The sequence below is a fragment of the Canis aureus genome, chromosome 4 (assembly GCF_053574225.1).
Source record: "Canis aureus isolate CA01 chromosome 4, VMU_Caureus_v.1.0, whole genome shotgun sequence".
In the NCBI taxonomy this organism is placed as follows: Eukaryota; Metazoa; Chordata; class Mammalia; order Carnivora; family Canidae; genus Canis; species Canis aureus.
This window is the reverse complement of record NC_135614.1, coordinates 13468342-13480963: the sequence shown is the minus strand read 5'-3', so window position 1 is coordinate 13480963 and position 12622 is coordinate 13468342. Positions and strand designations below refer to the sequence as shown.

Below are 12622 nucleotides of genomic sequence, written 5' to 3'. Positions count from 1 at the left end.
GTTTATTGTCTTTCCCATTATTCCCATTGTGGCTCTATTTCATCCAAATATCCTCAACTAGCAGGCCAGAATCCACAGTCAGAACTTAAGTGATCAGCCTGAGGTTCATATCAAAGACATCCACTGTAATGACACTCCTGACTGCTGGAACTCCCAGGGCAAGATGACACGGCAGGAAGAAATGATCCCCAGCACCTTCCACTGTTCATTCAAGCACACATTGTGTCAACCCTCAGGCTCCTGGAAAACTCAAGCATGTGAGACACATAAATGGCAGATCATCTTTAATTTTAAAAGAAGCTGGACACCAAAACTATTTATATAGTCATAGAGAAGCACGTGTGAACTCACACTTTATGGTAATGGGGCTTTAGGCAATGGGGTGACTAATCCCTGTAGCCTGCAGACTTACTATCAGAAATGGGCTACTCCACTATAAAATCTAGATCTACATACCTTTTTTGTAGTCTGTGGCAGAAAAACAAGTTGTTGGCTATCACCTTCTGTTCCAGTCAGTGCCCATTTTTATGGATTCTAGCAAACAGCTTTTACACTTGCTCTTTGGGTTCTCTTTAGCTATTTTAATTAACTCGCAGAAGGTGTGAACTAGCAGAGATGGAAAGAATCTGGTTACACATTTATTCTTTCTGCCTTCCTTGGCTGAGGATTCTCACATATATGAGAACAAGTCAGATTGATTTTAGGATCTCCAGCAGGGTGGCAGAGATGGTGGATGCACCAAAGATGCATATGCTGTATCCAGGGGTGTGGACTAGTGACTGGAACAAGCTGCCCAGCCACAGACTACATTTTCCAGCCTGCCCATGCACCCCCACCAATCCACCTGTGACCATGTGACTAATTTTCACTAATACAATGTGAGCAGAAGTGATACATCACGTGTAAATTGAAGTGCTGAAGAAGCTGGTGTGTCTTGTCTATCTTCTTTCCATCTATCTGCCATACGGAAGTGAAGAGCTTTGAGGCTCTAAAGGAAGGTGGAGCCACAAGATCAAAGGAGCCTGGTTCCTGTATATCTGCCCATCCAGCACCAGCATATGAGTAAGTTAAATGAGTGAGAACAAAGCTAGGCCATGAAGATTTGCAGTTTATTTTCTCTGGCACAGAGCTTTTCTTCTCTTTTCTGTTTTCTTCTCTCTTCCTTTTATAGCACAGAGTATTTCTTTAATGACCATAGCCATCTAAGTTTGTTCCTGGAACAAAGTAGTAGGTGCTCAGTCACTGTTTCTGAATAGATGTTTTTGAATAAATGAATGAACAAACTTTCTTCCTTTTGGAAACTTGTTTAATGAATCTGCACATAAGGGTGCAGAAAATGGTTAATGAGTAAAACCACAGATGTTACAGAGAAAGATTTTGTTGGAAAAGCAACATAAGAATTAAACAGAATAAATAACTTTTGAATATTAAGAGACAGTGTTTCCAGATGGCACCCAGATCAGAAGTTAGCGTTTATTTGACAATAATAATGGAACTCAAAATTTCTCTCTTACTACAGAAGAGAAAGAATGCAAGGCAGCTGCAGTAGTTATTTTATAATACTGGGCAAGGAGTTGTATTTGTTGCTTTTATCTAACTCCAGGAAGCAATAAAACAAAACAAAACAAAACAAAAACCTAAAAGAGACAAAAATAGCTAAAGCTTCACGGAAGACATTCATCTCCACTGCAAAAGACAGGTTGAAAATTCTCTGCAGTTAGTTGTATTGGTGAGAGGGAGAGAAACCAGCCTGATCAGATCAGCACAAGCCGCTTCATGAAATGGTCACTTGTGTGGTCTCTGCATTTCCACTCAGCTTTGAAGGCTCAGTTGAAACATCACCTCTTCTGCAAGGACTCGGTGTTCGTCTCTTCCTCTTTTGTGTGTCCATAGCACAATCATCTTGGTGTTACACATCTGATCATATTGTTATAGTTTTCTGTTATTATTATTTATCTGAAATTGAGCTCCTTGAACATGTAGGCTAAATTTGATTTATTGTCATAGCTCAAGACATGGCACAGTGTTAGATATATAGGAGTTAAATTATCCTCACAAGTGAGCTGATGAATAAATAAGAATTCGAGGACATACCTGAGAATATCCCAGTTTATCTTATTGTATAGTAGAAGTTGTTTCCTTCAACTAAAGATGAATTATTATGCAAAGTTTCAGAAAAGACTTTAGTTTGTTTTTGTAAAACCATACCGTGTTTCTTCAAACCAGAAAGGTTTCCTTTCTTGTAACTCTTGGTAATTAAAAAAAATAATAATTTCCTCTTTCTTATTGCTCTAGATATGTTAATATTTGCTTTTTTAAAAAAGAATATTTTTAGAAATTTTAAGATTTACAGAATAACAGAAGAGAGTAGTGCAGTGTGTTCCCTTATACCTCCACTCCCAGGTCCCTTATTATCCACATCTTGCATTACTATTATACACTTGTTATAGTTAATGAACCAAAACTGATGTGATTAACTAAAGACCATAGTTTATTCAGATTTCATTAATTTTCACTTAATGTCCCTTTTCTGCTTCAGAATCCCATCCAGGATATAGCATTACATATAATTTGTCAAATCTCCTTAAGCTTCTCTTGGCTGTAACAGTTTTTCTGACTTACTTGTTTGTTTGTTTGTTTTATCTTGATAGTTCTGAGGAATACTGTTTATGTATTTTATAGGATGCACTTCTACTGTAATTTGTCTGATGTTTATCTCATGAATAGACTTGTATCACAGGTTTTGGGGGAGAAGATCACAGAGGTAAATTGGTATTCTATTATGACATCTCAAGGGTATTTAATATCAACCTGACATATCATGTCAATATTGACCTTAATCACCTGGCTGAGGTAGTGTTTGTCAGGTTTCCCCACTGTAAACTTACTCCTTTCCTCCTTTCCATACTGTCCTCTTTGGAAGGAAGTCACTATATGCAATTCACATTTAAGGAGTGGGGATTTGTGCTCCCCTTCCTTAAGGATGGAGTGTCTATCCTCCGGGGTAAATTATCTGGAATTATTCTGCTTATTAGACATTTATTCTCTTTCATCTATTTACTTATATAATTATTTTATTTAATTTATTTATATCAAAATGTACTCATGTATACTCGCTTATATTTTGGGTTATATTACAATACAACTTTATTTTATTGCTCACTTGCTTCAGCTCTGGCCATTGGGATCTCTTTCGGTTGGCTCTGCGTTCCTTTGTTATAAATCTATCAGTAGTGGAGTTTTGTTTGTCTTTGTGTCTGTTTTTGAGCAGTTGCTCACTTTCTGGCACTACAAAATAATTAAGTCTCCTCTTCTATATTTTCTGTCTCGGTCTTAGAATCAGGCATCTGTCCAAGTAGTCCTGGTTCTTTTAATTGGAGAATGGTATTAGAAACCAGGATTTAGGCACTGGATGTGCTAATTGCTATTGGAGTATAATTGCTTGTAGGCCCTTTTCACTGACCTACCAAGGTATTTTGTATATATATACTATATACTATATTTATATTTATATATAATATAAAACCATCTGTGTCTATATGAACTTAAACATGAACTATTACTGATATCGCCGGCATTAACCCATAACCCCATAGATCATTCTTGCCTTTTTCCTTGCTTCTCTGTTAATACCTACTCCAACAGTGAGAAACCTGTCATCATCCATAATACATTTACTTAATTGTTCCAGCATACCTGTATAATAGTGTCAGAACCCATACTCTTATGGGAAATAACTTTGTTAAGTAGAGCACAATGCTTATGTGCAGTTCCTTTTGTCTTTCGTCTTACAGACTCCATTCATTTCCAAAAATACCTGGATTAATACATTTCCCCATCTCCTTTAGTGAAATTGTTTCATACTTTTTAATGTAGTTAGACATTTTTTGGTCACAGTCTGCATTATATTCTGAATTCTCTTACCTCCTAAATGACTTTTTAATTTGTAAACACTTAGTTTCACCCTTTATGCTAAAATGTTCCATGGATTTTGACAAACTCATAATGTCATGACCACTACTTGCGGGATCATACAGAAAGTTTCACTCCCCCAAAATATCCCCAGTGCTTTACTTATTTAAAATTCCTGGGATCCCTGGGTGGCGCAGCGGTTTGGCGCCTGCCTTTGGCCCAGGGCGCGATCCTGGAGACCCGGGATCGAATCCCACATCAGGCTCCCGGTGCATGGAGCCTGCTTCTCCCTCTGCCTGTGTCTCTGCCCCTCTCTCTCTCTCTGTGACTATCATAAATAAATAAAAAATTTAAAAAAAAATAAAATAAAAAAAATAAAATTCCTCCTACTCTCAAACCCCTATCAACCAATAATCTTTTTACTGTCTCTATAGTTTTCCCTTTTCTAAATGTCATATAATTGGAATTTTATATTATGTAGACTATTCAGACTGCCTCCTTTCACTTAGCAATATGCATTTTACATTTATCCATGACATTTACTATCATAGATATTGTGGTAAAACACACATAACATAAAATTAACTAATGTAATCATTTCTAAGTATACAATTCAGTGACATTAAGCACATTCACATCGTTCTACAACCATCATCACTATTTCCAGATCTTTTTAATCATCCCAACTGACACTCTGTACCCATTACCCAATAGCTCCCCATTCTGCTTTCCCTAAACCCATGGCAACCTGTACTTTACTTTCTGTCTCTATGAATTAATTTGTCTATTCTGGAAAAACTCATATAAGTAAAATCATTCAATATTTTCTTTTTATATCTAGCTTTTTACACTTAGCATACTGTTTTCATGGATTGCCTATGTTGTGGCATGTGTCAAAATTTCACTCCTTTTTAAGACAATAATATTCCATTGTTTGTATATGCCATATTTTGTTTATTGGCTCATCTGTTGATGGACATTTGAGTTTCTGTCATCTCTTTGGCTATTATAAGTAACACTACTATGAATATTAATGTTCATTTAATTACCGAATAACATTTCATCTTATGGTTGTATCACATTTTATACAGTCACCTATTGAAGGGCATTTTGGTTGTTTCCAGGGCTTGGACATTATGAATAAAGCTGCTTGCTATAAACATTTGCATACAGATTTTTGTGTAAACATTTGCATACAGATTTTTGTGTAAATGTAAGTTTTTAAATAAGTTAGATGAATATCTAGGACTGCAGTTGTTGTGTCATATGGTAAGAATATGTTTATTGCCAAACTGTCTTCCAAAGTGGCCATACCATATGCATTTCCAACAGCAATAAATAAAATTTCTGTTGCTCTGCATTCTCACCAGTATTGAATGTTGTCAATATTTTGGATTTTAGCCTTCCTTATAGATATGTAGTGGTATTTCATTGTTTTAATTTGCAGTTCCTTAAGAATATATGATGTTCAACATCTTTCATATGCTTATTTGTCATCTGTATATTTTCTTTAATGAGGTGTCTGTTCAGATCTTTTGCCCATTTAATAAATGAGTTGTTTTTTTTAATTAAGTTTCAAGAGTTCTTTGTATCTTTTGTATGTAATTCCTGTATCAGATACGTTTGTAAATATTTCTTCCTTACTGTAGCATATTTTTTTGATCTCTTTCACATGGTAGATCTAATTTTAAAAGGTTCAACTTATCAATTTTTTTCTTTCATGGATCAGGTGTTTGATGTTGTATTTAAAAATTTATTGCCAAATATAAAGTCAATTAGATTTTTGCCTATGTTTTCTTCTAGAAGTTTTATAGTTTTGCGGTTTATTTATTTATTGTATATTTTTTCTTGGAGTTCGATTTGCCAACATATAGCATAACACCCAGTGCTCATCCCGTCAAGTGCCTCCCTCATTGCCTGTCACCCAGTCACCCCAACCTCCCACCCACCTCCCCTTCCACCACCCCTTCCACCACCCCTACTTCGTTTCCCAGAGTTAGGAGTCTCTCATGTTCTCCCTCCCTCTCCGATATTTCCCACTCATTTTCTCTCATTTCCCCTTTATTCCCTTTCACTATTTTTTACATTCCCCTAATGAATGAGATCATATAATGTTTGTCCTTCTCCAATTGACTTATTTCACTCAGCATAATACCCTCCAGTTCTATCCACGTTGAAGCAAATGGTGGGTGTTTGTCATTTCTAATGGCTGAGTAATATTCCATTGTACGTAATTTCCATTATGTACAGTAATATTCCATTCCACATCTTCTTTATTCATTCGTCTTTCAGTGGACACCGAGGCTCCTTCCACAGTTTGGCTATTGTGGACATTGCTGCTATAAACATTGGGGTGCAGATGTCCTGCCTTTCACTGCGTCTGTATCTTTGGGGTAAATCCCCAGCAGTGCAATTGCTGGGTCGTAGGGTAGCTCTATTTTTAACTCTTTGAGGAACCTCCACACAGTTTTCCAGAGTGGCTGCACCAGTTCACATTCCCACCAACAGTGCAAGAAGGTTCCCCTTTCTCCGCATCCTCTCCAACATTTGTTGTTTTCCGTCTTGTTAATTTTCCCCATTCTCACTAGTGTGAGATGGTATCTCATTGTGGTTTTGATTTGTATTTCCCTGATGACAAGTGATGCAGAGTATTTTCTCATGTGCTTATTGGCCATGTCTATGTCTTCTTTGGTGAAATTTCTGTTCACTTTTAGATCTATGATCCATTTTGATTTAATTTTTGTGAAGGTTATAAATTCTATGTCTAGATTAGTTTTTCCTTTGCATATGAATGTGCAGGTGTTCCAGCACTATTTTTTGAAAAAGTATCCTTTCTCCACTCAGTTGTCTTTACTTCTTTGTCAAAATTCAGCTTACTTTATTTGTGTAGGTCCACTTCTGGGCTCTATTTAGTCCCACTGATTTATGTGTCTTTTCTTTTAACAATACTATGCTACCTTAATTGCTATAACTTTACAGTAAGGCTTGAAGTTGAATAGTCAGTCCTCAAATTTCCTCCTCACCCTCTCCTCCCTTCTCCAACTTATAACCCTTCTTCTTCTGAATTGTGTTTGCTATTCTCAGTCTTTTGCCTTTCATATAAACCTTAGAATCAATTTGTCATATCTACAGAATAGTTTGCTGTGAGTTTGATTGGAATTTCATTAAATCTGTAGATCCACTTCAGAAAAATTGATCTTAATGATATTGAGACTTCCCATTCAAACATGATATACCTCTCCACTTATTTAAATCTTTGATTTCTTTGTTCTTTATACATTTCTTTGTTCTGAAGACTACTTGTTTGAAATTAATATAGCTGTTCCAGTTTTCTTTTGATTAGCATCAGCATTAGTGTTAGTGTGATCTTTATCTACCCCTTTTAACATTTAAACCTATTACGTCTTCATATTTAAAGCAGATTTCTTGTGGACAACTTTATAGCTGGGTCTGACTGTATCTACTCTGAAAATCTCTGACTTTTAATTGTACTATTTACAGCATTCATTTTTACTTCCTATTTCACTCATCTCCCTGCCCACTTCCCTTCCAGCAACCACCAGATTGTCCCCTGTATATAAGATTCTATTTGTTTTGTTTGTTCATTTATTTTCTTTCTTAAATTCCACATGTAAATGAAATAATGATATTTGGTCTTTCTCTGTCTGACCTATTTCACTTAGCATAATACCCTCTAGGTCTACCCATGTTGTTGCAAATGGCAAGATTTCATTCCTTTAGAATCACATTTACAGTGATTATTGATATAATTTGAATAATATGTATAGTGTTAGAACTATTTTCTATTTGTTCTACTTGTTCTTTACTTCTTTTTCCCCCCTTCTTTTTCCGCCTCCTCTGGTTTTAATGAACATCTTATGTGATTTCTTTTTCTCTCTTCTATTAGAATATTGATTTTATTATTTTAAAATATGTTTAAAAATGTTTTAATGGTTGCCTTAGAGTTTGCAAAAACACATTTAAAATTGATCTGCTTTTAGATAACACTCTGCTGCTTCTCAGAGCAAGTACCTTATAGCAGACTATTCTCAACTCCTCTCTCCTGTCCCTCATAAAATTATTATCATTTATTTCACTCATTCTTGTGCTATAATCATACAGTATGTTGTTGCTGTTATTACTTTGAAAAAGCATCTATTTTTTCAATTATTAACAGAAAAGATAGATTTTATTTTATCTAAATTTATTTTCTTTGATACTTTATTTTTTTAAACTTAGATCTAAGTTTCAGACCTGTATCATTTGCTTTTCTCTGAAGAACCTCTGATGATAAATTGTGTGTTTTTACCTTCTCATTCTCCTCCCTGTCCTCTTCCTCCTGCCTTTCTTCTTCCTACTACCCCTCCTTCTCTTCCTTATCCTTCTCCTCTTTCTTTTAATTTAAATTTTACTTAGTTAATGTACAGCACAATATTAGTTTTTGGAGTAGAATTCAGTGATTCATCACATACACACAGCACGCAGTGCTCATCACAATAACTATCCTCTTTAAGACCCACTCTCCTATCTAACCCATCCCCTACATTCAACCATCCACTTTCAGTTTGTTCTCTATTGCTAAGTGTCTTAGGTCTTATTTCCTTCTCTCCTTTTTTTTTCTTTCCCCCTTTCCTTCTGTTCATCTGTTTTCTGTCTTAAATCCCACATATGAGTGAAATCATATGGTCTTTCTCTGCCTGCCTTATTTCACTTAGCATAATACACTGTAGCTCCATCCATGTCTTTGCAAATGGCAAGATTTCATGTTTTTGATGGCTAATATTCCATCAGATAGATAGATATAGATAGATAGATATCTGTTATACATATATTCCCCCATCCATATAGATATAGATATAGATGATATAGATACATCATATCTTCTGATCCATTCATCAATCGATCAATCTATGAACATTTGGGCTTTCTCCATAGTTTGGCTATTGTTGATAATGCTGCTATAAGCATCAGGGTGCATAAGCGCCTTCAAATCTGTATTTTTGTAACCTTTGGGTAAATACTTAGTGCAATTGCTGGATGGTAAGATAGTTCTATTTTTAACTTTTTGAGGAACCTCAAACTGTTTTCCAGAGAACAATTTGCATTCCTACCAACAGTGCAAGATGACAGTTCCACTTTCTCTGCATCTTCACCAAAACCTGTTGTTTCTGGTGTTTTAAATGTTAGCCATTCTGACAGGTGTGAGGTGGTATCTTGTCCTGGCTTTGATTTGTATTTCCCTGATGATGAGTGATGTTGGGAATCTTTTCAAGTGTCTGTAAGCCATCTGAATGTCTTCTTCTGAAAAGTCTCTATTCATATCTTTTCCCCATTTCTTAACTGTATTATTTTTTTTCTGGATGTTGAGTTTAATAAGTGCTTTATACATTTTGAATATTAACCCTTTATCAGATATGTCATTTGTAAATATCTTCTCCCATTCTGTAGGCTGCCTTTTAGTTTTGTTGATTATTTCTTTCGCTGTGCAGTAGCTTTTTATTTTGATGAAGTGCCAATAGTTCATTTTGCTTTTGTTTCCCTAGCCTCGAGCAATATGTTTAATAAGGCCAAGGTCAAAGAGGTTTCTGTCTGTGTTCGCCTCTAGGATTTTGTTGGTTTTCTGTCTCATATTTAGGTCTTTCATCCATTTTGAACTTATTTTTGCATATGCTGTAAGAAAGTGGTCCAATTTCATTCTTCCGCATGTTGTGCTCCATTTTTCCCAATACCATTTGTTGAAGAGACTGTCATTTTTCCATTGGATATTCTTTCCTACTTTGTCAAAAATTAGTTGACCACAGAGTTGAGGGTCCACTTCTGGGTTCTCTATTTTATTCCACTGATTCTAGTGTCTGTTTTTGTGCTACTTCCTTACTGTCTTGATGGCCTTGTAATATCACTTATAATCTGGATGCCTCTAGTTTTAATTTTCTTTTTCAGTATTGGTTTGGCACTTCGGGGTTTTTTTGGTTCCATACAAATTTTAGGATTGTTGTTCTAACACTGGGAAAATGCTAGTAGTTTTGATAGGAATTGCATTAAATGTTTACATTGCTTTGGGTAGTATAGACATTGAATCAATGTTTATTTCTCCAATCCATTAGCATGGAATTCTTTTCCATTTCTTTATGTCCTCTTAAATTTTTTTTAAATGTTCTATATTCCAGAGTATGGATCTTTTATCTTTTTAGTTAGATTTATTTCTCAGTATCTTATTGGTTTTGGTACAATTGCAAATGAGATTGATTCCTTGATTTTTTTTTTTTTTTTTTTTTTTTTTGCTGCTTCATTATTGGTGTATAAAATGCAACAGATTTCCTACACACTGATTTTATATCTTGCAACTTTACTAAATTCATGAAATTGTTCTAGCAATTTTTTTGGTGGAGTCTTTTGAGTTTTCTATATAGAGTATCATGTCATCTGCACATAGTGAAAGTTTGACTTCTTCTTTGCCAATGTGGATGCCTTTTATTCCTTTTTGTTGTCTGATTGCTGAGGCTAAGGCTTCTAGTTCTATGTTAAGTAGTAATGGTGAGAGTGGACATCCTTGTCTTATTCCTGACCATAGGGGGAAGGCTCTCAGTTTTTCCCCATTGAGGATGATATTAGCTGTGGGTCTTTTGTATATGGCCTTTATGATGATGAGGTATGTTTCATGTACTTTTTTTTTTAATTACTGATTCAATTTCTTTGCTGGTTATGGGTCTCTTCAAACTTTCTATTTCTTCCTGTTTCAGTTTTGGGAGTTTGTAGGTTTCTAGGAATTTGTCCATTTCTTCCAGTTGCCCAGTTTGGTGGCATATAATTTTTCATAATATTATCTTATAATTGTTTGTATTTCTGTGGTGTTGGTTGTGATTTCTCCTCTTTCATTCATGATTTTATCTATTTGGGTCCTTTCTCTTTTCTTTTTGATAAGTCTGTCTAGGAGTTTATCAATGTTATTAATTCTTTCAAAGAACTAGTTCTTAGTTTTGTTAACCCATTCTACTGATTTTGTTTGTTTCTATATCATTTATTTCTGCTCTAATTTTTATTATTTCCCTTTCTCTGCTGGCTTTAGGCATTATTTACTATTCCTTTTCTATCTCCATTAGGTGTAAGTTTTAGGTTATGTATTTCTAACTTTTCTTGCTTCTTGAGGTAGGCCTGTATTTCAATATACTTCCCTTTTAAAATGGCTTTTGTTACATATGAAAGGCTCTGGACTGTTGTGTTTTATTTGCTTCTATGTATTTTTTTAATTTCTTCTTTAATTTCCTGGTTAGCTCATTTATTCTTTAGTAGGATGTTCTTTAACCTCCATTTTTTGGTGGTCTGTCCAAATCTTTTCTCATGGTTGACTTCAAGTTTCATAGCATTGTAGTCTGAAAATATGCATGGTATTATCTCAATATTTTTGTACTTTTTGAAGGTGATTTGTGACCCAGTATTTGATCTATTCTGGAAAATGTTCTATGTGCATTTGAAAATAATGGGTGTTCTGCTTCTTTAGGATGAAATGTTCTGAATAAGTTTTGTTAAATCCATCCGGTTCAGTGTATCATTCAAAGTCATTGTTTTCTTTTTGATTTTCTGCTTTGGTGATCTGTCCATTGCTGTAACTGTTGTGTTAAAGTCCCTTACTATTATTGTATTATTATCAATGAGTTTCTTTATGTTTATTATTAATTGATTTATATATTTGGTTGCTCCCAAGTTGGGGGCATTAATACTTACAATTGTTGGATCATCTTGTTGGATAGACCCTTAATTATGATATAATGCCCTTCCTCATCTCTTATTAGAATATTTGGTTTAAAATCAAGTTTGTCTAATATAAATATGGTTACTCCAGCTTTCTTTTGACATCAATTAGCATGGTAGATGGTTCTCTATTCCCTCAATTTCAATCTGCAGTTGTCTTTAGGTCTAAAATGAGTCTCCTGTAGGCAGCAAATAGATGGAGCTTCTGTTTTGTTTTTGTTTTTGTTTTTGTTTTTGTTTTTTTAGATTTATTTATTTGAGATGGGGGAGAGAGATAGAGAGATAATAAATGTGTGAGCAGAGGAAGGAGCAGAAGGAGAGGAAGAGAGAGAATCATCAAGCAGATTCTCTGCTGAGTACAGAGCTCAATGTGGGGCTTGATCTCAGGACCCTGAGATCATGACCTGAGCCAAAATCAATAGCTGGACACTTAACTAACTAAGCCACCCTAGAACCCCTTTTATTGTTGTTGTTTTTTTAATCCATTCTGATACCCTGTCCTTTGATTATAGCATTTATTCCATTTACATTGGGAGTGGTTATTGAAAGATATGAATTTAGTACCATCATGTTACCTGCAGAATTGGTGTTTCTGGTGATGTTTTCTGGTCCTTTCTAGTCTTTGTTGCTTTTGATCTTTTTTTTTTTTCTTCTACACTCAAAGAGTCCTCCTTAAGATTTCTTGCAGGGCTGGCTTAGTGGTCATGAACTCCTTTAGTTTTTATTTGTCTAGGAAACTCTATCTCCTTCTATTCTGACTGACGGCCTCACAGGATAAAGAATTCTTGGCTGCATATTTTTCCCATTCAGCACATTGAATATTTCCTGCCACTTTCTTCTGCCTTGCTATATTTCTGTGATCAGATCTGTTGCAAGTCTGATCTGTCTTTCCTTGTAGGTTAAAGACTTTTCCACTTGCTGCTTTCAGGATTCTTTCCTTTTCTGTGTGTTTTGTGAATTG

The 12622-nt window shown here is 35.1% G+C and overlaps 1 protein-coding gene across 1 annotated transcript in view; it reads left to right on the top strand.

Annotated features, from left to right (window-relative positions):
* Positions 1-1043: 1043 nt before the first annotated feature.
* Positions 1044-12622, top strand: part of FAM13C (family with sequence similarity 13 member C) — a 250838-nt gene continuing 239259 nt past the window's right edge. Inside the window, exon 1 of the mRNA XM_077894598.1 lies at positions 1044-1062. The gene's annotated coding sequence lies outside the window, so the exon portion shown is untranslated. The remainder of the gene's footprint in view (positions 1063-12622) is intronic.